Genomic DNA, 26,945 nt, shown 5'->3' with positions numbered 1-26,945 from the left:
AAAGATTTAATTTATCTGTTTGCAATAGCTCAGAGCGCAATACACTGTTTATTGTCTACTAAATAATCAAGATAGCACATGTTTCTTGTACGGGGAGGCTGACATCGTGGACCCATGAGCCAGCAGCGTCGTCAACGTTTTAAAGGCGGCAGGGGATGGAAAGAAAAAATAAACCAAAATCTGTTGGTAAAAAATCCAAGAAAAGAAACATTTTCGTTTTGAGAGGATGACATGCGGGACCCATGAGGCAGCATCATCCTCAGCGTTTATTGTTCATAGAGGCTGACATGTGGGACCCGTGAGCCAGCAGCGTCCTCAAAGTTTTAAAGGTGGCAGGAGATCGAAAGAAAAAATAAGTCAAAAATCGTTTGGTAAACAAAATCCAAGAAAAGAAACATTTACCGTTCTGAGAGGATGACATGCGGGACCCATTAGGCAGTAGCATCCTCAACGATTCCAAGGCGGCAGGGGATCAAAAGGAAAAAAAGAAATATCCAGAAATTAATTAGGGGTTCAAAATAAATCCATCAAAGGAAACTTTTAATGTTCATAGAGGATGACATGTGGGACCGACCTGCCAACAACGTCCTCATCGTTTCAAAGGGGGCAGGAGATCAAAATAAAGGCAAATAGCCAGAAATTAGGGGTCAAAAATAACTCCAAGAAAGAAAACTTTTATTGTTCGTAGAGGATGACATGCGGGACCCATGAGCCAGCAGCTTACTCAATGTTTCAAAGGCGGCATGAGATCGAAAGAAAAAGGCAAGTGACAAAATATCAGGAGCCAAAGATAATCCAAGAAAAGAAACTTTATTGTACATAGAGGATGACATGCGGATCCCATTTAGCAGCAGCGGTCTCAACGTTTCAAATGCGGCTTGAGATCAAAAGAAAAAGAAAGTTGATTGTACATAGAGGATGACATGCGGGACCCATGAGTCAGCAGCTTACCCAACGTTTCCAAGGCGGCAGGGGATCAAAAGAAAAAGGAAATAGCCAAAAATCAGAGGGTGAAAAAAATAAAGAAAATAAACTTTTATAGCACATAGAGGATGACATGCGGGTCCCATGAGCCAGCAGGTTCCTCAACATTTCAAACGTGGCATGAGATCGAAAGAAAAAGGCAAGTGACCAAATATCAGGATCCAAAAATAATTCAAGAAAAGAAACTTGATTGTACATAGAGGATGACATGCGGGTCCCATGAGTCGACAGCTTACTCAACGTTTCCAAGGCGGCAGGGATCAAAAGAAAAAGGAAATAGCCAAAAATTAGAGGGTGAAAAAAAATCCAAGAAAATAAACTTTTATAGCACATAGAGGATGACATGCGGGTCCCATGAGCCGACAGGTTCCTCAACGTTTCAAACGTGGCATGAGATCGAAAGAAAAAGGCAAGTGACCAAATATCGGAGCCAAAAATTATTCAAGAAAAGAAACTTGATTGTACATAGAGGATGACATGCGGGTCCCATTTAGCAGCAGCGGTATCACCGTTTGAGAGGCTGCACGGGATCGAAAGAAAAAGGCAAGTGACCAAATATGAGGAACCAAAAATAATTCAAGAAAAGAAAGTTTTATAGTACATAGAGGATGACATGCGGGTCCCATTTAGCAGCAGCGGTATCACCGTTTGAGAGGCTGCACGGGATCGAAAGAAAAAGTCAAGTGACCAAATATGAGGAGCCAAAAATAATTCAAGAAAAAAAAGTTTTATAGTACATAGAGGATGACATGCGGGTCCCATTTAGCAGCAGCGGTATCACCGTTTGAGAGGCGGGACGGGATCGAAAGAAAAAGGCAAGTGACCAAATATGAGGTGCCAAAAAAAACTCCAAGAAAAGAAAGTTGATTGCACATAGAGGATGATATGCGGGTCCCATTTAGCAGCAGCGGTCTCAACGTTTCCAAGGCGGCAAGGGATCAAAAGAAAAAGGAAGTAGCCAGAAATAAGGGGGTCAAAAAAAATCCAAGAATAGAAAGAATTTTGGTTCATAGAGGATGACATGCGGGACCCATGATCCTGCATCGTAAACGGCTCGATCGGAGAGCGTTGAACGAGATGGCGCGATCGAGAAAAAAAACAATGCCAGAGAGGCTACCATCTGGGCCCTACATCCCTCGGCGGTGCGGAATTGCGTTGACTCGGCCGGCGAACCCGAGATTTCGAGATGCACCACGTCCCGGGCCACCATACGCGACGTTTTGGCCGTTTTCGTCGGGCTAGGTGGCCTCAAAAACGAGAAAAAAACGTTTTGACATGCACAACGGAGAGACCAAAAATCGTCGTCCATGGTACAACAGCAACCACGGCGTGACTTCAACTTCGTCGGCCATGGCAACTTTTCTTGTAGTGTTAATGTGCGTCCCTAATTTATGCCGTTGTAATTCCTAAAGTACCCTTGACTGAATCTGGCCTATTTGAACCCCCGTACATCTCTTTTGCTAGGGATAGACATAGACTTGGATTATCATAGATCTTTTCTCAAAAACCTCTGGGATAATCTTTCCTATGTAATCAAGGCCTCTCTTGTTGATATTTGGATACTTGTGTGTGAGATTCTAGTGTGCTCCACTCTCTCTCTCACGTATGTGTTCATCTCCATCACCGATCTCTCAACCGAAATTCTACCTTGCGATCTCTTTCTGTTGATTCTATCAGCGTGGTCAATCGAGCCACGGGTGTACAAATCGGTTTGTATGGGTTGTCAAGCATTGGTGTGTGTTTGTGTTCATCGTGTTCATCGAGTTTGTCGTGTGCTTCGCGTGTTCCTCTCCCCCTCCTCCTCTTTGGGTCAATTTAGTGAGATTGGGACAAACCCTAGACCCTAGGTCTCATCAGGATCAGCGAAATTGTAATACTAATCATCATCCATCTCTTTGGGATTTATTATACAATGTTCACCATTGTTGGTACAATTACGTTTGAGTAGTCCACCAAGGATATGGGCTGAGTCCTAGCATGGCAACATCATGTGCATCTAATTATTATGGGATATTGTGCAATATGGAAGTAGAGATCCATTTCTAGTATTCAGTATTTTTATCTCGGTCTTAAAGGTTTGACACGTGAGAGAATAAGGTTGCCGCCTAGAGGGGGTGAATATGTATTTCAAACTTTTATTTAATTTGAGCAAGTGCGGAACAAAACTAATATTTAACTTGACAAGCACAAAGCAAACAAACTAGGGTTTACAACATAGAATCATCACACGCCCAATATCATTCAAAACAAAAGATACAAAGTGAAATAAGATATTATGATATTAAATAAAAACAGGAAACTCCCCAAGGTTTGTGCACAAATTAGAATGTTTCATTTGAATAAAATATGCACAACATGGAATCCTTATCCATGAACATCATTTAAAACATAAACATTTCTTACAACAAACAAATGGTTGAGCACCAAGTAAGAGACAACATAATAGAAGGCTCGACCAAAAGGATATGTCAGAGGCATGCCAAAGCATACTATAAGACTAATACAAGGATGAGTATTTAGCATCAAAATAATCTGCAATCAATTATATTTCTTAGCATAAGCACACAACACACAAGATTCAAATAAGATATCAAATGAATACCAAATAGGAACACAAGATTAATAAGAAGCAAATAAAAATCAAAACTTGTGCCTCATAAGAAAATTATCTGTGGAGCAACCCAAGGAACAAACAAGAACATAAAATGGACTCCCACAAGTAGAGATATCGATTGAACATGTACCACCCCTCATGTATATAAATTTATCTAATTATACAACATCACAAAGATATTTATCCATAAAGAAACATGTACACAAAAAATAGATACAAATGAAATAGAACATGATACCCAAAACGAAGTTATATAATATACTAATAAAATATTTGCTTGATAGCATGGCCAAAGGCTCAGTTTTATCTTATTGTACATTGATGAACTTCAACCAGAAACACATCAAAGACATCAGAAGAATCAACAAGGGAAAGGCGATAGTTGGGATGCTTTGAGGAAAGCAACAAGTACCACAAAGAATAATACTAAAAGAAAGAATCAAATTTGAAAATTCATTGTTATTGAACATGTGAGCAAAATGAGCAAAATATATGTAATATAATTGCTAAGATGGCTGATGAACGCAGATTTCACACCGTTGGGGAACACCAAGAGGAAGGTATGATGAGCACGGTAGCAAGTTTTCCCTCAGTAAGAAACCAAGGTTTAATCGACCAGTAGGAGAAAGGCGTGACTTCTGAAGGTGTTGCTAGCTGACTTGCGGCAGGGCGCACTACTAACGTCAGCAACAACGTTGAACCTGCACACAACACAACCAAAATACTTTGCCCCAACTTACAGTGAGATTATCAATCTCACCGGTTTTGCTGAAAACAAAGGATTAACCTTATAGTGTGGAAAGAGATATTTGTTTGAAGTGAAATGAAAAAGTTGTTGCCGTGGGAGTTGGCAATAAAACAGAACAGGTATCTGCAGTGTAAATGAAAGGACCGGGGTCGATAGTTCACTAGAGGTGTCTCTCCATAAAGATAAATAACATGCTGGGTGAACAAATTACAGTTGGGCAATTGATAGAATAAAGACCATACATGAAAAGATGATTACTATGAGATTCGTTTGGGCATTACAACATAATACATAGACCGTAATCCAACTGCGTCTATGACTAATAATCCACCTACGGGTTATCATCCGAACCCCTTCCAGTATTAAGTTGCAAGCAACAGATTATCGCATTATGCAATGTGTGTAAAGTAAACAACCGAATTATCCTTGGACAAAACATTGTTGTTTTCTCCCTAGTAGCAACATCACATCTACAATCTTAGAAGTTATTGTCGCTCTTACACAAAACTAGAGGCATGAACCCACTATCGAGCATAAATACTCCCTCTTGGAGGCACAAGTATTTACTTGGCCAAAGCAACTACTAGCAACGGAGAGGCTGCAAGATCACAAAGAACATATGACAAGTATATAATCGATCTCAACATAGTATTGAATATTCATCGGATCCCAGCAAACACAACATGTAGCATTACATAAAGATGATGTTGATCATGGTAGGCAGCTCACAAAATCTAAACATGAGGCACAAATTGGAGAAGACAACTATCTAGCTACTGCTATGGACCCGTAGTCTAGGGAAGAACTACTCACGCATCACTTCGGAGGTGGGCATGGTGATGTAGAGGCCTTCGGTGCTGACCTCCCTCTCCAGCAAGGTGCCGGGAAGAGCTTCAGAACCCACCCGAGCTAGGGTCAGCGATGTAGGCCGCGATGGAAATTTTCGTGGATGGAGGCTCGGGTATTTAGGTTTTTCCCGAGATCGTGAATAAAAAGGCGGAAGGGCGAGGTCGGTGGATGCCTGGGGGCCCACACCACCCCATGGCGCGGGCCACCCCTGGCCGCGCCATGGGTCGGTGTGGCTGCCCTGTGGCGCCCCCTCCGTCTCTCCTCTGGACTCCGTCTTCATTACGGTAAAATATGAACTTCGCCTTTTTGTTTCGTCCAATTCCGAGAATATTTCCTGTACAACTTTTCTGAAATAGAAAACAACAGAAAATAGGGAACTGGCACTGTGGCATCTTGTCAATAGGTTAGTGCCGGAAAATGTATAAAAGTGCAACGAAGTGTAAACAAAACATATAAATTGGTGTAAAACAAGCATGGAGCATCAAAAATTATAGATACGTTTGCAACGTATCAGCGTCCCTAAGCTTAACTCCTTCTCGTCCTCGAGTAGGTAAGTGATAACAAAAATAATTTTTGAGGTGACATGCAGCCAACACAATCTTGATCAAGTTATTGTAAAAGCATTGTGAGCTGGGATCAAAGTACTCTAAACATAGACATAATAGATATAATTATAACAATAGAACTTAGCAACTACTCCCTCTGTTCCATTCTATAGTGCCTATTGTTTTCTGGCACGGAAATTAGTGCAAGAGTATTTTGTACACAAGAACCCTAGCTAAACGATTTGAGATCAACGTAATATTTGGGAAATCCATATCTTCCTAACTTACCATAACAATTTTGGGAGCTGAACGATTTCGGAGCTGAACGGGAGGGGGTAATTGAAAAAAAGCTAAGCTACAACATTATATTCTGAAACAAATGCCAAAAATCTATAGGCACTACAGAAAGGAATGGAGGGAGTATGTTATAACATGAGTAGTAACTTAAACAAAGGATCATGAATAATTGTGCACTAAAAGCAACTGTTTGTTTTTTAGCATAGATAAAACTTAGCAAAGTGGTACTCAGCTTGTCCTTTATGAAGTAGCAAAACATAAATGCGAGGACACCTTTCAAGTTCAAAGGGTGACTAGATACAAGTAATTTGAGAACAAGCACTATCATAATCATGAATCAATCAATAATAAATTTTGGGACTATGCACATTATACTTAGAATGACAACTATGCTCTCTTAATTGGTGCATAAAGCAAGAAGATGAAGACTCAACATAAAAGTAAAAGAAACATCCTTCGCTGAAGGAAGCAAGATTAACAAGTTTTATAAACCTTCAAAAAAGTATGGTACTCATTAGATTTGAGCTCTCATTACCCCTATCATAAGCATCTTGAATGGTTAAAGTTAATGTGAGGGCAAATATGAGTTATATGCTTGACAAATCACAAGTTGAAAACCTCGTCCCCTTGAATACGAGTACCTAAACCTCATGCTACTAAACTTAGGTCCCAAATAAGTTCTTGTCAATGTAAGTATACATGTAACATTGAGAACGCCAACGGGGTACCTCCAGCCCCATGATATAGGAGCATTCCCATGCCAAAATGACAAGACAAACAGACAATGAGCATCTCAGCAATCCTTTTATTTACTATGGGCATAGCTTTTTATTGAAGATGCTTCACAGAATACTCACTATGGTTCGCTATAAATTTCCACCATGAATGATGCATGGCATAAGTTGGCCGCCCAGGCGTTTTTCTAACACACATACAAACTCCATGAACTTACAAGTTTCAATTTTATTTCACACCGCTAGGCATACATAAACAAAAGAACATGATATCAACTAAATAGTAATAAGTGCAATGTTTAGAGTGTGCCCCATGAAAGCATGATTGTGCTAACTCCAAACTCGTAATTAGCAATCATATAATCTTCATGAGATAGTCACAATGGTTCAAGTTTATTAAGTGCAAGAAAGTAAATGTGCCATCAAGTTCGTGAGAGCTTTACTAACTAATTTTCTCATGACAAGATTTAATTTGGAAGATAGATAAAAACATGATGAATATACTTGGAATAGCGATGATGCTAGTAGGTAAATATGGTGGACACTTTTTTCAAACTTTGGTTCTTGGTAGTTGGATGCACGAGTAGAGCTCATACTCAGTAGAGGCGCAGGCTAGCAAAATACTGGGAGCGACCAACTAAGAGAGTAATAATGGCCATAATCATGTATAGCGACAAAACATTATTAATCAAAGCATAAAGTGATATTACAAGTCAAAAACTAAACGATCATAGAGGTTTTAGTTGACTGGCTTGTAGTCATAACATGATGTAAACATGTGCCAAGTCAACCCAGTAAAGCATCAAAGGAGAATACCACAATGTTATGCTTTTTATGATGGAAAAAACATGATTCTTTCAATGGCACATTATGCAGTCTCAGCTATTTGAGACAAGTTGATGAGGACATCCCATCTATTGATACAACCGCTGTACCTACAGCCACACAAATACAAGGACCAATCACTCGAGCTCGTGCTAAACAACTTAACTATCAGGTACTTTCGTTTCTTGGAACTATTCCTCATATACATGAGAATATGATGCTGCCTAAATCAGATATGTTTGTTACTCTTAGGAATGATGGACCTAGCATGGATGAGGAGGACAAGCATTGGAGCATGATCACACATGGAGGAGATGACAACAAGCACTTGAGGATAGAAGATGACGCCACAAGTGGAGATTTCAGAACTTTGAAGCCACCATAAGAAGAGATGAAGACATGGACGAAATATAGAGTTCTCCACTTCATAATTTCGTCCATAGCATAATATGATGCTGCGTCACCTTTAGTTTTGGGCCAGGCCCATGTCATTTTCGCTGGAATTAAGTCAGCCACTTTTTAGAGTCCGTATTGAAGGGGGAAAGGCCTTCTAGGGTTTGGTTCGGCCACCACATGTATGGCTGGCCGAAACCCCTCCTTTTCCTCCTTTAAATACCCCCATAGCCGTCACGTTTAGACTCGGATTTTGATTAGACTAAAAGTTAGCCATTGCTGCAACTCTCGTGTACTTCTTTTGAGGCCAACGCCCAGAACAAGACCGACTATTCGGAATCCCACCTTTTCAATAAAGCTTTCATCTATATCCGCAATATTCTGATTGCAATATTAGTTCTTACTAGTTGAATGCCCGTGCGTTGCCACGGTCTCCTCAAATTTTTCATGTTGCTTATAGGTAAAGATTCCACATGATATATAATTTCAGGTGCATAAAATAGCCACATGATATTTCAAAAAAGTAAGATTCTACTATTCATCAACTGTAATTAGATTAAAAAATGCTAAAACTCTACACCATATGCATAAAAGCAAGAAACTGGAAATTAAGGTGTATGTGTGTTGCTATGGAGCTTCACTCACATAGGAAGATACATCTATTCGACACATTCTGTGTTGCAATGATACAACCTACCAAAGTTGGCTCCCATTAGCAAACTATAAATCAATTTTAAACAAATTATAAATATATGTAATTTTTAGGACAAACCCTAGCAAGCTAGTCTAACCAAAAGAAATCATCCGAGCTCGCAAAAAATGAGCAGAAATGAATGAAAATAGATTTAAACAAAATCTAAATGGTTTTTTATATGGTAAGCCTGTGGTTTCTACTCATGGCCCTCACTGTTATTGCCACCGCTGATCCTCATACTTATTTCCAATGGAAGCCTCAGTGGTCAAACCAATCAATGGAGTAACCTTTTGAGCTGAAGGAAGCAAAGATTACACATCATCTTTTTCATTATTTTTTCCAAAATACATAGAAGGATGAAAACGGGCACATAAGAAGACATGAAATTCTACTATGATGCAAATAAGTATGAACTGAGTTTCATTAAATAGTATGACCTTCATGCAAGTTGGAATAGAAATAATTATGCTAGCCACCTTTTTACATAAAGGGCATCTCTGTCTAGTTTTAATTAATATAAAGCCATACTTGGGTTTGCAAGGTTCCATTACAGATAGGGGTGTAAACGGATCAGATCAGATCAGATCAGATTTTGCTCATACCATATCCTTTACCACATATTTTTGTTGGATCCGGATCAGAGCGGATATTGACCGTTTTTGGATTCGAATGCGGATTCGAATCGGAAACGAGCAGAGTCGACCGGAAACAAATATAGTCGGATATATGCTCTAATTGGTAGATAGTTATAGTTATTGTAAATCTTGAGAGAGATTTAAACTTTCGGTCTTATGTAGTTAAGAAAAAAGATACACAATTTACACTAAAACTCAAGAATTGGTGGAATTTAGTGCCAAATATGCTTGCGAAATGAATCCGGTAACTCAATAACTACTAACCTTGTGAATTTTGGCCTTGACTTTTGACTCAAAAATCGGATTATCCAGTTTAAAAACTTCGGGTTATCCTAATTAAATTTCAAATAGTCCATATCCTCATTCTATTTGCTATACCATATCCAGAGCACCACTTCGAAATCAGATATTTTTATCCATCGGATTCTTTAAAATTGAATATGGATAACTTAAAACGGATTCGGGGCCGGTTTCGGTGCGGAAATTATCCTATCCGTTTACACCCCTAATTACAGATATGGTTGGGGAGGCCAGCTTACGATTACAAACCAGGCTGAAAAAAAAGGATACCATCTAACAATGATTAAGCTCTTGAAGTGGCAGCGGTATAACCGTATAAGTCACGTTGAACTGGCTTCTTAGCAACTTCAGGAGATCCTCTTCGACCAGCCATTCGTATACAAAGAAGGAAAATAGCGAGAAAACTTACAACACAATATATTTTTTATGTGTCCGGTGCAACGATATCCGAATCCATTGCTGATAGCCATGTGCAGCTAGGTGCAATATGTGAACTCTTAATGAAAAGCAAACTAAGTGATTTTCTTGATGGAGATTATCAATCATAGTGGTTAGGAATTATGAGTTTACTGAAGCTCGCAGCCTATCAGGATAGATTCTCCTTTCTAGCTCCTGTTCTGTTTGCTTCGTGGAGCTCCTTCTTGCTACAAAATTTCAGCAACAAGGTTAAATCTAACACAATAATACCGAGTTTCTTTAAAACAAATTATATACAAATAAAATTTTAGAATAGGGAATATTTAGTAGCTTCAAAGATAATAGAATTAGTCATCGATTATATATAATAGTTAATGTGAAGATACATTTTATTAATATAATCCAGGTTGAGGTATAAGCATGAAAGTACATTATATGTAATGATTCTGTGGTAATAAAGTTAGTAGAACAAACCATGCCTTCTCGCTACCGTTAACTATGTAATCACTTGTTCTGCCAAAGAAAGGGTCAGCATTGCAGACAGTTTTTATATGGTCTGTAGTGCAATATAAGTTGTCCATGAGTATACGTTTACAATTTTAATTAATCTACAAAACAAATTGTACTTTGGCATGGCAAAAAAAAATCAGTAGCACAGGCAGCATTAGACTTGAGAAACGGTGGGAATCTAATATGGCCTCTATAACATAAACCAAAAATAAAAATTCCAAGCTCTTTGTTGTCATCTTTGCTATATCTGTACCAGCATTGGACATGGCAAAGATCACATGAAAGCTTACGAGCATGCCATACAGACATATTGCCATACGGAAACATTTACTTATTTGGTTACCCCTACTACAAATGCTATTTCAATTGTATAGGCCTCACAGATCAAATTAATTTACAACCATAGACAAATGTTCTTAGCAAAGTAACCATGGCACCAAAGACGTGATCTTTTAGAATATGTATGATATGATGTCAATTGCACTGTCTATTTATGATGGAAGGGCAAACACCAATTGCACTTCCTTTATAATCTGAAAGGAACAGAGTTTTCAGTTCTTACCATGGAGACTACATCCTCTCATTGTGGTGAGACATGCTGTGATCTTCGAGGAGCAGTCACAAGCCAAGCAAGCGCTTCCATCTCCTTATGATCATCTGATATATTGTGTCCAAGCACATACACTGTAAAAACAATTTTAAGTAGATATATATATGATGCTTATTGAATTCTTTGCAAGAGACTTCAAGCTCACTTCTGTATCATGTGTTAAGATCCAACAAGTGACATAAGAGATAGAGTAGAAATTAGGGAAGAATAGAGGTTGGTTCAACTCCACTGCTACCCCATTTAGCCAGGCTTAGCTGGTTACAGCTGCCATACAGGACTCTTAATCTAACCGAAGATATTCAGTGACACAGACACATCGAGCTGGAACCATAGATGCAAAAAAGAAAGCACAAATTTAAATGGTGCCAGTAAGAAATATGTATAGAGCAAACAACCTCAGCGTTATCAAACGCACGTGTGCCGCCTTCGTCTTGCGCTGCCATGGCGGGTTGCAGGACAGGGGTTGCTTGGGCCTGGTCTGGAGGTTTCATGATTGCCTGCACGCGGGAGGGTCTGAGGCAGCGATGACTTAAAAGACGACCTAGTCCGGCTCTGCGGTGGCCTCCTCGTTCGGCATAAAATTTCTGGGGTTCATCAGGAGGACTTCGCAATATAGTACTTCTTCCATTCATAATTCTTGTCGTGGTTTTAGATTAAATTTGAAATAAAACCACAACAAGAATTATGGAGCAGAGTAAATATACATAACAGATAGTGAATGCGACATACATACAACATCAATGCAACATCAATGCAAAGTTGTGGCATTGCAAAATAAGAAAGCGCATGAGACTTAACAATGATGTAAAACATGTGACTAATGGTAGCCAGTAGTAATTATGATCATGCAAACTTCATACGGGAAAGGTTTTCACTGCAGTACAAAGAACAATATAGGTAACCGGGAGGGTTGTACGATGAGGTGTATCAAGAACCCGTGAAAGAGTGCTCTTTATTGTGACACTTTAGACCGTCCTCCTCCCCCCATTTCTGCAAAATGCCCTACAAAAAAAGTAATTGCGGATGTATCCGATTGGGTGATTAAAGTTGAAAGGCGAGAAACTAACTTCACGAAGACAATTAAAAGTGGAAAACTAACTAAAAACCGAATGAGAGGATATACTAATAACAAGTACATGACGAAAAATCTACACAACCGAGTGATACGTCCGACCAAAAGAAAATTTAGTACTTGGCTACCATCGATTTCATGATTTTGAAATGAAATGCCTAGAGCTCCAAGATGAATCTGTGTCCTTGTTTAAGCCATAGTCTCTAATTATACTTGATGAACCGATGGCATTCGTAAAAGGTATTTCAGCCCTTAAATAGGAGCAACAAAATAGAAGGCATTTCAGCCCTTAAGTATACTGTACTTTGGTTGAGCTAGAATAGATAGGCTTGGTACTTTGGTATTTACCAAGTAACGTGAAAACAGTATGTAATAGAAAAAACTATTGCGAAACAAAAACGGATAACGAGAGAAGTTGTCCGATAGCCAAATACGGATCATAAAATAGAATTGGTGTTTGGACACTCCGAGAGGAAAACAAGTAGGTGCATCGAAGCATTACCTTCTGGTATTCATTCTTGTAACTGATTGCAGAGAGAAATGAACTCAACAAATTAGGCTGATTGTAGAGAGAAAGGAACTCGACAACATTAGGCTTGCGCTATAATTTGAAAGGGATAACCTGGCTTGCACTTGTTGCATGTCTGCTGCATTGAGAAAATCATTAGTAAGCATCGATGTTAAAACATTGAATCAGATATTTTCTAAATGAAGCTAAGTATATGCTAGGGATTTTTTTTCCATTGCCTTTTTCAGCATCATCTTTCTTTTAAGTTTATTTTAGGTCCATGTATAGAGGAAATAACATATGGTTCAGATCTTCCACTAAACAAAATGGAGCCAAACACTTCTCCAATTAGTTTCGAAATATGCAAGCAACCGTGAAATTACCCCAAACACGAATCTCCGCAAGATTATAGAGCCGGCTTACTTCGCCCAGTACTTTCAGAAATATGCAACAATCGTAAAATTACACCAGAACTGAGTCTCTACATATTAGAGGAGCACATGACATAAGTATTGCCAACTGAAAAAATAAATTCTACAAGAGTGCATGATTGAGAATCTAAGCAGAGAGGTCACACATACCAGGTCGAATATCAACATTCCACAAACATTGAGGTGCTCATAATAGATTTTTTCTGATCGATCCGTTCGGCTCACATCTACCACTTGTGTGAGATGGCGGCGTGGCCCCAATCCCCGGCTCATCGTCGTTGGTGTACGGAGGGACGGGAGTGTGCGGCACGCGGAGGGAGGTCAAGGCGGCGATGCCGGTTCTCTCCAGCACCGATCTCGGTTTTCCTCCTCTCGGTTTTGTGTGAGACTTTTTTTGTGTTGCTCCGGTTTTGTTTTGTGAGAGATGGCTTCAAGCGCGGGATGTCATACGATAGGACGGATGTACCAACCATCCCATCACCTCTAGCCATTTAATATAGTGGAGAAAATGTTATAGATCAAGCTGTGTATGTCATGGTCCAATATAGAAATTACATAATGATATTGGAAAGAAAGGCAAGATTAGAAACTGCGCTAATAATAGACCGAAGGCTAGAGACACATACTCGACCAGCATCATGTAATTATTGTTTCAATTACTGCAAGATGGGATCAACCCGACCACACTTGATCTAATATAATAACTCATGCAGCCATCATTCCAACCCAATTAAGTATAAAAGCCACATACATTGTGAGCTGGCCATGTTTCAGCACCTGCACATTATCTAAATTGGAAGACAACGAAAAATTCAGAAGAAATAAAACTTTACCTATGCTTCAGATTATTTGATCAATTTGATGGTTTAGATTTCTTTTCTTGACCAGCCCTCTGCTTTATCTACAACAAATGCACCAGAAATGATTAAATCACAAGGATACCACAACTCCTGCAAAGAAAACTGCAACTGCTCAAGCTAATTCAGAGAACTATCATGGATCCGAAACCCCTATGCATATCGGTAAGTACTACTCCCTCCGGTCGGTTTAAATCGACGCGGAGGAGAGACAAACTTAGCCTATCCCATATGTAAACCTGCGTCAATTAAAGATGACCGGAGGTAGTACTCGCTATCTTGCCATCCCGGCAATTCAAAACAAAATAACCAGAACCTATATGCCCTTATACAATCAGTTAAAAGCAAAGAATAGATGAATTGGCGGTCTCGTGAACTGCCCACAAATAATAAATTGGAGATCACCAAATGCAAGCAGGTCCGCTGAGCGCTCCTTTCATGGACGTTTCTCCTGCACCCTGCATCTTGTTTATCCAAATAATCAGAGAGAAGGATATGAGGGAAGAGAACAGATGTAAGGAGAGGCGGAGCGCATAGGCCACGGCCGGCCGGCAGCATCGGACAACAGCGACACCGCGTGTTCAGGCCCGTGCGTCCTCACTCCTCATGCCGTTTGTCCTCGGAACCCCTCGCCGCCGGGTCAAGATGGCGCATCGCCGCCGGGTCAGGATGCCGGATCTCCGTCGGATCCAGATGCCATGTCTCTGTAGTGGTAGAGGGCTAACTATGGCGTGACCAGGGATCGGGAGATCATGGGGGAGGAAGTGTGTCGATGTATGGGGAGGCGACATGGACGGGAAGCTGGGAGGAGGATCGGCGAGCAGTTGGGGTGGCGAACAGCCAGAGATCGTGTGTGGGAGTTGTGGGCGGGGTTCATCTGCATTCCTGTGCGCGGGCGGATGAGCAATTCCATGGGCCTGGCCCATTCGGGTATTCGCTCGGAAGGAAAGTCCGGAGCATACGACGTACCAACCATCTCACTACCTCTAGCCATTTAATATAGTATAAAGACTTGTTCTCGATTTCAGGTAGGAATTAAGACCCTCGCTGGTCAGGCTGATCGTGCATCCGCAAGATCAGTAACTCCCGGAGATTGTCCTAGCGATTGCATTGGCGCACGAGCTTTGCACGTGTAGTCGGATCGTCAAGCACGAACTCCACCAACAAATCGATTTATCCACGTCTCATCGAAAGATCGGCCACCTTTGCCCTATCAAGTGGTATCAGATTTCAGGTTGCTCGGTGAGATTTTACTGTTTTCCTAGTGTAGATTGCATCTGCCATCATACCCATAAACCACGAAAAAGCCAAAAAAATAAAAATACAGTTAGGGTTTAGATCTTATCGTCCCATAACCCCCTGCCACGCCTTGCATTGTCTTTTCAGTTTTGCATAGTTGAATTTGTGTCTGCATCTTCGTGTCGAGTTGCTGGTCTTAGCGTCTAGTTCCTTTAGAGTTTCGAGTTCTGGTCATATTAGTCACGCCGCCGCCGTCCACTCGCACCATACGCAGATCACCGCCATATACACCCACCATATACTTCCGCCATTGCCAAATACACCCACCAGATACTTCCGCCACTTCCATATACACCCACCATATACACCCACCAGATCGTTTCCGCCACAGACATATACATCTGCCATATACCCTGTTTCCTACCGCGCCACGGATTCGTGTTGTTTCTCTGCCGCGACAGAGTCCTTGTCAAATTAGGTTTTCCGTGAGATAAGTCTAGGCCGCCGGTCAAGACTTGCAAAAAAAAAAGAAAATTGCAAAAAAAAAATTGCAAAAAAAAAAAGTCAAATCCGCATCCAAGTCGGGTTGACCACGATTTCCACTAGTCAGGTCGTTTTTAGTCCGAATTGGGTAGTTTTGGACAGCAAACTTTGACTGGCCATAACTTTTGCATACGAACTCCGTTTTGGATGGACAACAAACTTTGACTGGCCATAACTTTTGCATACGAACTCCGTTTTGGACGTTTGACCACTCAAAATCACCGGGAGAAAAAGTTCTATCCAGCCACAACCACTTCACCGTTGTGCGCTTTTCCGAACTCTCAGAATTTCCAAAAAACGTCGGGAAGGTTGAGATTTTTGACGTTTAAGTTTACTACCCGGAAATTCCTGTGTTCTTCACTTATATCCTGCTTTTGAGCTATTCCTTTGTGCTTCTTGGAGCCAACCGCCACTATATATCACGTCATCGCTGCTCATTGCTTGTGTGCCGCGTCGTGACGTCATTGGTGAACTAGGCTCGCGTCTCTAGTACGGTCTAGCCTAGGACCAGCACAGTACCGTTGTTGAGCATACTTTCAATATTGCATTGCTGTTTTGACATTTGCTGTTTGCTACCATATTAGCCATCCTACAACTCTACATATTGTCTCCACGTGCTTTGTATCGACACCTGGTAATCGCTTTGGCAATCCTTGGAGACGCTGATTCCTGCTGGTTGCCACATCGCCTTCCTACTGTTTGGTAAGAACGTCATTGGTGAACTAGGCTCGCGTCTCTAGTACGGTCTAGCCTAGGACCAGCATAGTACCGTTGTTGAGCATACTTTCAATATTGCATTGCTGTTTTGACATTTGCTGTTTGCTACCATATTAGCCATCCTACAACTCTACATATTGTCTCCACGTGCTTTGTATCGACACCTGGTAATCGCTTTGGCAATCCTTGGAGACGCTGATTCCTGCTGGTTGCCACATCGCCTTCCTACTGTTTGGTAAGAACTTGTAAGAGCTTCGTATTTTGCTTGACGAATTACGCGTGAACCACCATATTCCGTAGTTTGTAGGCATATACATTGTTGCTTGTTGCATACTAACCATGACGAGCACGGAGTCGGTGAACGTTGACCCGGATAAGATGACGAATGCAGAGATGCATGCTCACTTCACCCATCTTTTGGGCGGGCATGCAACCGACGTGGATGGGCGCCTCGGTGATGTTGACGCCAAACTCACCGACACGCTGGACAAGATCGATGGCCTCGAGGCAGCCTTCAACTCCAAGCTCGACGCCAAGTTCCAGGAGTTGTTGACTCGGTTACCGCCGCCTCGCGCCAACGTGCAACGCCACGCACGCTGCGTTCCTCGTGCGGACGTTCCTGCAGGTACCGCTCCTGCTGCAGCAGTCGCACATGACGCGCCTTCCGATGAAGGATACGAGGATTATGGAGGGAACGAGGATGAGCACGTAGATGAGAACGTGCTGGATGACAAGGAGGTCCAACAACCTGTACCTGGTCGTCCACGGCAGCTGAACCGCCACGCTCGACCACCTCCACGGCCGGTACGTGATGATGATCATGTTGCTAAACTAAAATTGAATATTCCGCCATTTGAGGGTAGATATAATACTGATGCATATCTTACATTGGAATTGGAAGTAGAGCAACGCTTTGCATGTTTACGCTATCCTGATCATTTGCGCGTTAGTGCTGCTACTTGTGAGTTCACAGATTTTGCATCTATTTGGTGGTCTGAGCATTGTAGAGTACACCATGCTAATATTCCTACTACTTGGGTTGGTTTAAAACTTGCTATGCGTACTCGTTTTGTTCCTCCACATTATCAACGTGATTTGCTTAAAAAATTGTCTCGCTTAGAACAAGGAAAAAATTATGTAGAAGACTATTATCAAGAATTGCAAACTGGTATGATTCGCTGTGGTATTGTAGAGGATAATGAGGCTATGCTTGCACGTTTCTTTGGTGGTTTGAATAAAGAGATTCAGCATATTTTAGATTATAAGGAGTACAACACTATTACTCGCTTGTTTCATCTTGCTTGCAAAGCCGAACGTGAAGTGCAGGATCATCAACCACCATGGAGAAAAGCTAATGTTTACGCAGGTCGTACATCGTCATGGACTCCGCGACAATCAGCGCCACCATCTCGTGGGGCTGCACCAGCACCTACTACCTCCAAGTACACCGCGCCTGCATCACGAGCTCCACCTGCTGCTACTCCACCACCATCTGCTGGTTCTCCTCGGAGTTCATCTTCGATGGCCTCCACGGGGAAGACGCGCGACATACAATGTCGCAAATGCTTGGGATTTGGACACATAGAGAGAGAATGCAGAACCAAGCGTGTGATGTTGGTGCGTGAAGATGGCGAATATGATTCCGCAAGTGACTTTGATGAAGATACATTGGCCCTTATTACCGCACGTGATGGTGCCAATTCTGATTCCGAGAGAGAGATGGAGGTAATGGAAGCCGACACCGCCGATCGAGTACAGGAGCTTAGTTGCACAGCGTGTGTTGAGCGTGCAATTGAGCAAAGCTGAGCATGATCAACGCCACAATCTGTTCCAAACACGAGGCGTTGTAAAAGAGCGAGCTATAAGGATCATCATTGATGGAGGGAGCTGCAATAATCCGGCTAGCGTTGACATGGTGGAGAAGCTTTCTCTCCCTACAAGACAGCGCACACATCCATACTACATTCAATGGTTTGAGAGCTCTCGGAAGCTCAAGGTAACAAGAACTACACGTGTGCATTTTACTATTGGTACATATTCTGATTTTGTTGATTGTGACCTATGCAAGCTTGTTCTTTGTTACTTGGTAGACCTTGGCAATTTGATAGAGAATCTGTTCATAATGGTAGAACTAATCAGTATTCTCTTATGCATGATGGAAAGAAAATTGGTCTCAAACCTATGACTCCTGAACAAATAGTAAAAGATGATCTTGCTAGAGCTAGTAGAGTAAAAAACGAAGAGAAATGTAAGAGTGAGAATCAGATTGTTGCTGCAGATTTTGTGCCACATAAGACTAATACTAAATCTGATTCAAACCATGCTACTGAAATTCGTTTGAAAAATCCTTGTTTGCTTGCTAGCAAATCTGATATTGCTGAACTTGATGTGAACACTACTCAATGCTATGCTATTATTTGCAAAGAAGTTCTGTTTTCATTTGAGGATATGCCTCCTTCTTTGCCACCTGCGGTTGCTAACCTTTTGCAGGAATTCATTGATGTGTTCCCACAAGATGTACCACCTGGACTGCCACCTATCCGTGGGATAGAACTCCAGATTGACTTGATTCCAGGTGCTTCGCTGCCCAACCGTGCACCATATCGTACCAATCCTGAAGAGACGAAAGAGATTCAGCGACAAATTCAGGTTCTCCAAGATAAAGGTTACATTCGTGAGTCTCTTAGTCCATGTGCTGTTCCTATTATTTTGGTACCTAAGAAGGATGGGTCTTCACGCATGTGTACTGATTGTAGAGCTATTAATAATATTACCATTCGTTACCGTCATCCTATACCTCGTTTAGATGATATGCTTGATGAATTGAGTGGTTCTATTATGTTCTCTAAAGTTGATTTGCGTAGTGGTTACCACCAGATTCGTATGCAATTAGGAGATGAATGGAAAACAGCGTTTAAAACTAAGTTCGGTTTATATGAGTGGTTAGTAATGCCTTTTGGTTTAACTAATGCACCTAGTACTTTCATGAGACTGATGAACGGAGTTTTACGTGCTTTTATTGGACGTTTTGTGGTGGTATACTTTGATGATATTCTGATTTATAGCAAATCTTTGGAGGAACATTTGGATCATTTACGTGCTGTTTTCAATGCTTTACGTGATGCACGTTTGTGGTAATCTTGAGAAGTGCACATTTTGCACCAATCGAGTTGCGTTTCTTGGCTATGTTGTTACTGCGCAGGGAATTGAAGTTGATCCAGCCAAGATTGAGGCAATTGAGAGTTGGCCGCAGCCAAAGACGGTCACACAAGTGAGGAGCTTTCTTGGCCTCGCTGGTTTCTATAGGCGCTTTGTGAAAGATTTTGGATCCATTGCTGCGCCGCTGAATGAGCTTACAAAGAAGGATGTGCCCTTTGTGCGGGGCGATGCACAACAAGAAGCCTTCATGATTCTGAAAGATAAGTTAACACATGCTCCATTACTCCAACTTCCTGATTTCAATAAGACTTTTGAGCTTGAATGTGATGCTAGTGGAATTGGTTTGGGAGGTGTGTTATTACAAGAGGGCAAACCCGTTGCATATTTTAGTGAAAAATTGAGTGGGCCTAGTCTGAATTATTCTACTTATGATAAAGAATTATATGCGTCTGGTTCGGACATTAGAAACTTGGCAACATTATTTATGGCCTAAAGAATTTGTTATACATTCCGATCATGAATCTTTGAAGCATATTCGTAGTCAAGCTAAGTTGAATCGCCGCCATGCAAAGTGGGTTGAGTTTATTGAGTCTTTTCCTTATGTTATCAAACACAAAAAGGGTAAAGACAATGTTATTGCTGATGCTTTGTCGCGCCGTTATACTATGCTATCTCAACTTGACTTCAAGATTTTTGGATTAGAAACCATAAAGGAACAATACTTGCATGATGCTGATTTTAAAGATGTGTTGCTAAATTGTAGAGATGGTAGAACATGGAACAAATTCGTCCTCAATGATGGATTTGTGTTCCGTGCTAACAAGCTATGCATCCCAGATAGTTCCGTTCGTCTTTTGTTGTTGCAGGAGGCGCATGGAGGAGGATTGATGGGACACTTTGGTGTCAAGAAGACGGAGGATGTACTTGCTGCACACTTCTTTTGGCCACGTATGCGTCGAGACGTTGAGAGATTTGTGGCACGCTGCACTACATGTCAAAAAGCTAAGTCTCGCCTTAATCCACATGGTTTATATATGCCTCTCCCTGTTCCTAGTGTACCTTGGGAGGATATTTCTATGGACTTCGTTATGGGTTTGCCTCGTACACAGAAGGGGAGGGATAGTATCTTTGTTGTTGTGGATCGATTTTCTAAGATGGCACACTTTATTCCATGTCACAAAACTGATGATGCTACACATGTTGCTGATTTGTTCTTTCGCGAAATTGTGCGTTTACATGGTGTGCCAAATACTATTGTTTCTGATCGTGATACTAAATTTCTTAGCCAGTTTTGGAGATGTTTATGGGCTAAGTTGGGGACTAAATTGCTGTTTAGTACTACATGTCATCCCCAAACTGATGGACAAACTGAAGTAGTAAATAGAACATTGTCTACTATCGCTGCGGGCTGTTTTGAAGAAGAACTTAAAATTGTGGGAAGAATGTTTACCTCATATTGAATTTGCTTATAATCGTTCGCTGCATTCTACCACTAAGATGTGCCCTTTTGAGATTGTGTATGGTTTTGTACCACGTGCACCTATTGATTTGTTGCCATTACCATCTTCGGTGCAAAATGATTTGGATGCTACACAACGTGCTGAATTGATATTAAAATTGCATGAGACTACTAAAGACAACATAGAACGCATGAATGCTAAGTATAAAATTGCTGGGGATAGAGGAAGAAAGCATGTTGTGTTTGATGTTGGTTATCTTGTTTGGTTGCATTTGCGCAAAGATCGTTTTCCTGCATTGCGCAACTCTAAGTTAATGCCCCGTGCCGCTGGTCCTTTTAAGGTGTTAGAGAAAATAAATGATAATGCATATAAACTTGAGCTTCCTGCAGACTTGGGTCCGGTAAGTCCTACATTTAACATTGCAGATTTGAAGCCTTACTTTGGTGAAGAAGATGAGCTTGCGTCGAGGACGACTTCAATTCAAGAAGGGGGGCATGATGAGGACATCCCTCTATTGATACAACCGCTGTACCTACAGCCACACAAATACAAGGACCAATCACTCGAGCTCGTGCTAAACAACTTAACTATCAGGTACTTTCGTTTGTTGGAACTATTCCTCATATACATGAGAATATGATGTTGCCTAAATCAGATATGTTTGTTACTCTTAGGAATGATGGACCTAGCATGGATGAGGAGGACAAGCATTGGAGCATGATCACACATGGAGGAGATGGCAACAAGCACTTGAGGATAGAAGATGACGCCACAAGTGGAGATTTCAGAACTTTGAAGCCACCATAAGAAGAGATGAAGACATGGACGAAATATAGAGTTCTCCACTTCATAATTTCGTCCATAGCATAATATGATGTCTGCGTCACCTTTAGTTTTGGGCCAGGCCCATGTCATTTTCAGTCTGGAATTAAGTCAGCCACTTTTTAGAGTCCGTATTGAAGGGGGAAAGGCCTTCTAGGGTTTGGTTCGGCCACCACATGTATGGCTAGCCGAAACCCCTCCTTTTCCTCCTTTAAATACCCCCATAGCCGTCACGTTTAGACTCGGATTGATTACACTAAAAGTTAGCCATTGCTGCAACTCTCGTGTACTTCTTTTGAGGCCAACGCCCAGAACAAGACCGACTATTCAGAATCCCACCTTTTCAATAAAGCTTTCATCTATATCCGCAATATTCTGATTGCAATATTAGTTCTTACTTGTTCTCGATTTCAGGTAGGAATTAAGACCCTCGCTGGTCAGGCTGATCGTGCATCCGCAAGATCGGTAACTCCCGGAGATTGTCCTAGCGATTGCATTGGCGCACGAGCTTTGCACGTGTAGTCGGATCGTCAAGCACGAACTCCACCAACAAATCGATTTATCCACGTCTCATCGAAAGATCGGCCACCTTTGCCCTACCACAAGTCATGCTACAACAATAACAAGTAAGCATATGATAAGAATAAAATCTAACATGACATGCCAAAGTCTATACCACAATCTAAGCAAGCTTCCTTTTGCATCACTATAAGCATGAAACATTTTACTCGTCTCCAACACCAATCAATTTATTTGAAACAACTCTCATAGATAATTGATGTAGCCCCGCCCATGGACGACACTACACCAAGGCCAACTAGTCCCCCAAGTGGACCAATGACACGAGCCCGAATGAAGGCTATACATGACAAGGTGAACTCGCTCCTCTGTATCCTCGATCTTGGTACGACATTGGATGCAATGCTACCTCATGCCGGTGTGTTATGTGTCATTAGGTACAAGTTTCATCAAGGACATGAGGAGGAGGACGCACCATTGTTCAAGGAAGAAGAAGCTAAGGTCAATGGAGAAGAAGAGAGGAAGAGAGATGGAGAAGAGAGGAAGAGAGAGGGAGGCTGGAGCCTCCACCCAAGGGGAGGCCGGAGCCTCCACCCAAGGGGGGGCCGGAGCCTCCAGGCATCCCTGGCCGGAGCCTCCACCATGGCCGGCCACAACAATCAGCTTCCCAAGCCTCCACGTCGCCATGCGGGAGAAGGCAGGACCGGTACCACGGGTGGAGCCTCCACCCAGGGGCTGGCTGGAGCCTCTACCCTTGGTACCGGCCAAGGTACCGCTCGTGTTCCAGGACCCCTGGACATGGGCTCATCTTTTAAGTGTTATAAGCGGTACCTCCACCGGTACCTCCACCCGAGGTACCGCTCAGCCGAAACCAGCCCGGATCCGAACCGTTCGATCTAATCTGGACGTCCCTCGTTTATGCCTTGTAATACCCAAACTGCCCCTACTTGAATTAGGCCTATATGTATCTCCCGTACTCCTCTTTGCTAAGGTTAGACAAGATTTAGCTTAGAATAGATTTTGAGCTTTGTCTCCCTTGGGTATCATCCCTCCGTAATCAAGGCCACCCTTGTTGTTGATTGGATTTGTGAGTGAGATTCTAGTGTGGTGCACTCTCTCTCCTCACCGATCTCCGTCTCCAACACCGGTCTCTCACCTCGGAATTCTACCGCGGTCTCTTCCGTGGGTGATTCTATTCGGCGTGGTCCATCGAGCCATGAGGGTAAGCATCGGTTGTATCGGGTTGGTGTGCGTGCGTGTGTCCTCGTGTTCTTCGCGTTCGTCGTGTTCATCGTGTTCTTCGTTTCCCCTCTTTTCCCCTTTCGATTTCGGGTCAATTCGCAAGATTGGACCACAATCTAGGTCTTAGACCTCATCATATGGTATCAGCAGCTCAAGGTTACCGCGAATTTGACCCCCCACCCACCCAATTTCATCTCTGAAAAATTTCCCAAAAATTTCCCCAAAAAATAGCCCTAATTTTCCTTTTGACGGATCTACGATTTTATTGCGTTTTGAGTGGTTTTGGTCCAATGATTTGGTGTCTCTAGTGTTGATCTACTAATTCCCCCACTTTCTATCCACAAATTCCTTCGATTTTCGAGTTTTGGGTCAATTGGATTTGGATTTGGGGAAGAACAGGAGAGAGAAAAGATTGCCTCGTGTGAGCTCACAGGAAGGAGAAGGTGTGAGCGGTACCTCCAGCCAAGGTACCACCCGTGGCACCGCTCGTGGGCGAGGGCTTGCAGTACATGTAGAATTGTTTCTCCGGTACCTCCGGGTGGAGCCTCTACCCTCCACTGCCGCTCCCCCTCCCCAGGCCGGCCACCACCACCGGTACCTCCACCCTCCACCACCGGCCATCACCACCACCCTCTACACCGCCGGCTATCACCGCAGCCCCTCCCCAACTCCGGTAAACACCACCGCTGCCCCACCACCATTACCACCGCCGCGAGCTCATCGATACCGCCATCGGCATACCACCGGCAAGCACCGCCACCCCCCTCAATCACCGGCAAACACCGCCACCCCCCAAACCACCGGTAAACACCGTCGCGGCACCACCACCACCACCGCTACCGCGAGAGCACCGATACCACCGCCGGTATACCACCGCCACCGCCGCCAAGCTACTTTGACCCGACTTTTCACCTAACTTGTGTTTGTTTGTTCCGGTTTGAGTGCCTTTTGTGTACCACTAACCCGCAGCTCCGAAGCAAGCGGCGACACTCTCGGCACCCCGAACTTGCAAACGTACTCTTGACACCACCGCCATCATCGCAAGTTGTGTGTTCCGACACCGCCTAACATTTTCATCTAGGTTTAACTTGCTCCCCACCTTGTAACCCCTCTTCCTTTTGCGACTTATCCTATCGAGCATTGCTTACCAAGTGTTGCGAGACATTGCACGTGGCCCCAATTGTGAGGTGTGTGTGTAGTGTGGAGTCAAGCTTCTAAGCAAAACTCGTGTGGCAAAATAGCAAAAGCGAGCTAACGCTTACATAGAGCGAGAAAAAGAAAGAAAAGCACAAAAAGAGTGCAAGTATCATCATACATACAAAAGAGTGCAAGTGCCACCATAGATACAAAAGAGTGCAAGTTCCACCGTATACAAAAGAGTCACAAGCTTTTAAGCAAAAGAGAGAAGAGAAGAGAGGCCGCGTGTGAATCTTGTTGTCTCTCCGTTTGCAACCAAAGCTTTGCCTCTCCTTGTGTTATTGTGACACCGAGCACCCTTACATACACTTTTCCGCTCACTTTTGGTTGCACTAACCCCGCTTATCCCGTGTGTGTGTTCCATATATTTTCCGTGTTTATAGTGATCATCGCTTGGACATTTGATATTTTTGGATTTCTCCCACTCTTGACAATACACTTGATTTCGGATTTCGTCTTTTGGCTTTCCACCGTACTCACCTAACACCATATTTGCTAGCTTTTGTGTGTGCTTTTGTGTGAGTGCCCGATACAATTGTTCTAACTCTCGGTTTGTTGGATCACTCCAATCTTGTCATACCACGGTAAGGTTGCGAGGTAGTGTTCTTCCACTAACATACACCATATAGATCTTGTCGTGCTAACATGTATAGCGACGAAGAAGATACGGAGGAGTACACGGAGCACTTCGAGGAGGATACCTCTTCAAGAACCGCGGATGTGGAGGAACATGTGGAGCTCGACACCGACTCTAGCTCCACAAGCATCATCGACATGGTGGAGCACCACCTTGAGGACGACTTCGACGAGCTCTACTTCGACAATGGCTCAACAAGCATGGACAACATGGTCGAGCACCACCTTGAGGATGACATCGGGGAGCTCTACATCGATAATGGCTCCTCAAGCATGGACGACATGGTGGCGCGCCACCTTGAGGACGACTTCGACGAGCTCGACATCGACGACATGGCGGAGCAACACCACGAGTACGACATCGACGACATGGTGGAGAAACACCACGAGTACGACATCGATGACTTGGTGGAGCAACGCCACGCCTATGACATCGAAACCATGGCGGAGCCTCACCTACTCTCCACAATAAGCAAAGACGATGCTCCCACGTACCCCTACTTGGCCCATGGAGCTACATATGAAGATAGAGGACCTCCACGATGGCACCATCTTATGGATCATCAAGAGCGTCCCCATCATGAGCGTCATCGACACAATTCTCCGAGCTCCACAAGGCGCCACCATGAGAGTGCTTATGCACAAGATCGTCGACTTCAAGTACATCATGTGGAGCATCAAGAGCGTCCCCAACATGATCGTCATCGACACTCTTCTCCAAGCTCCACAAGGCGCCACAAGCAACATGCCAAGCCACATGAGCCATCATCTAGGCATGTCAAGGATCTGTTATCACCAGAATTTGACCAAGTCAGAGGTGGGCCGCGATCGAAGATGGGTGTGAAGAAATATATATAGAAGAAGCATGTGGATCGGCCTTTTTGCCAAGTTAGGGCTTAATTGCCCGTGTATCTGTAGCATATTAGATCGTATCTTAGTTTAGAGATAGAATCTTATTCGTGCACGGTTTGGTGCACGCCCGCATTAGAGAGTCCGTTGGACTATAAATATGTACCTAGGGTTTATGGAATAAACAACAACTCACGTTCAACCCCAAAAACAAACCAATCTCGGCGCATCGCCAACTCCTTCGTCTCGAGGGTTTCTATCGGGTAGCGACATGCTGCCTAGATCGCATCTTGCGATCTAGGCAGCACAAGCCCCACGTTGTTCATGCGTTGCTCGTACCGAAGCGCTTTTGATGGCGAGCAACGTAGTTATCATTAGATGTGTTAGGGTTAGCATTGTTCTTCGTTTAAGCATGCTTACGTAGTGCAACCCTTGCATATCTAGCCGCCCTCACGCCTATCTCAGGTGTGGGGCGGCACCCCGCTTGATCATTATTTAGTAGATCTGATCCGTTACGATTGCTCCTTGTTCTACAAGGA

Source organism: Lolium rigidum, chromosome 3 (genome assembly GCF_022539505.1).
Source record: "Lolium rigidum isolate FL_2022 chromosome 3, APGP_CSIRO_Lrig_0.1, whole genome shotgun sequence".
NCBI classification, from domain to species: domain Eukaryota; kingdom Viridiplantae; phylum Streptophyta; class Magnoliopsida; order Poales; family Poaceae; genus Lolium; species Lolium rigidum.
The sequence above is the reverse complement of the archived record's forward strand: the minus strand, read 5'-3'. Positions refer to the sequence as shown.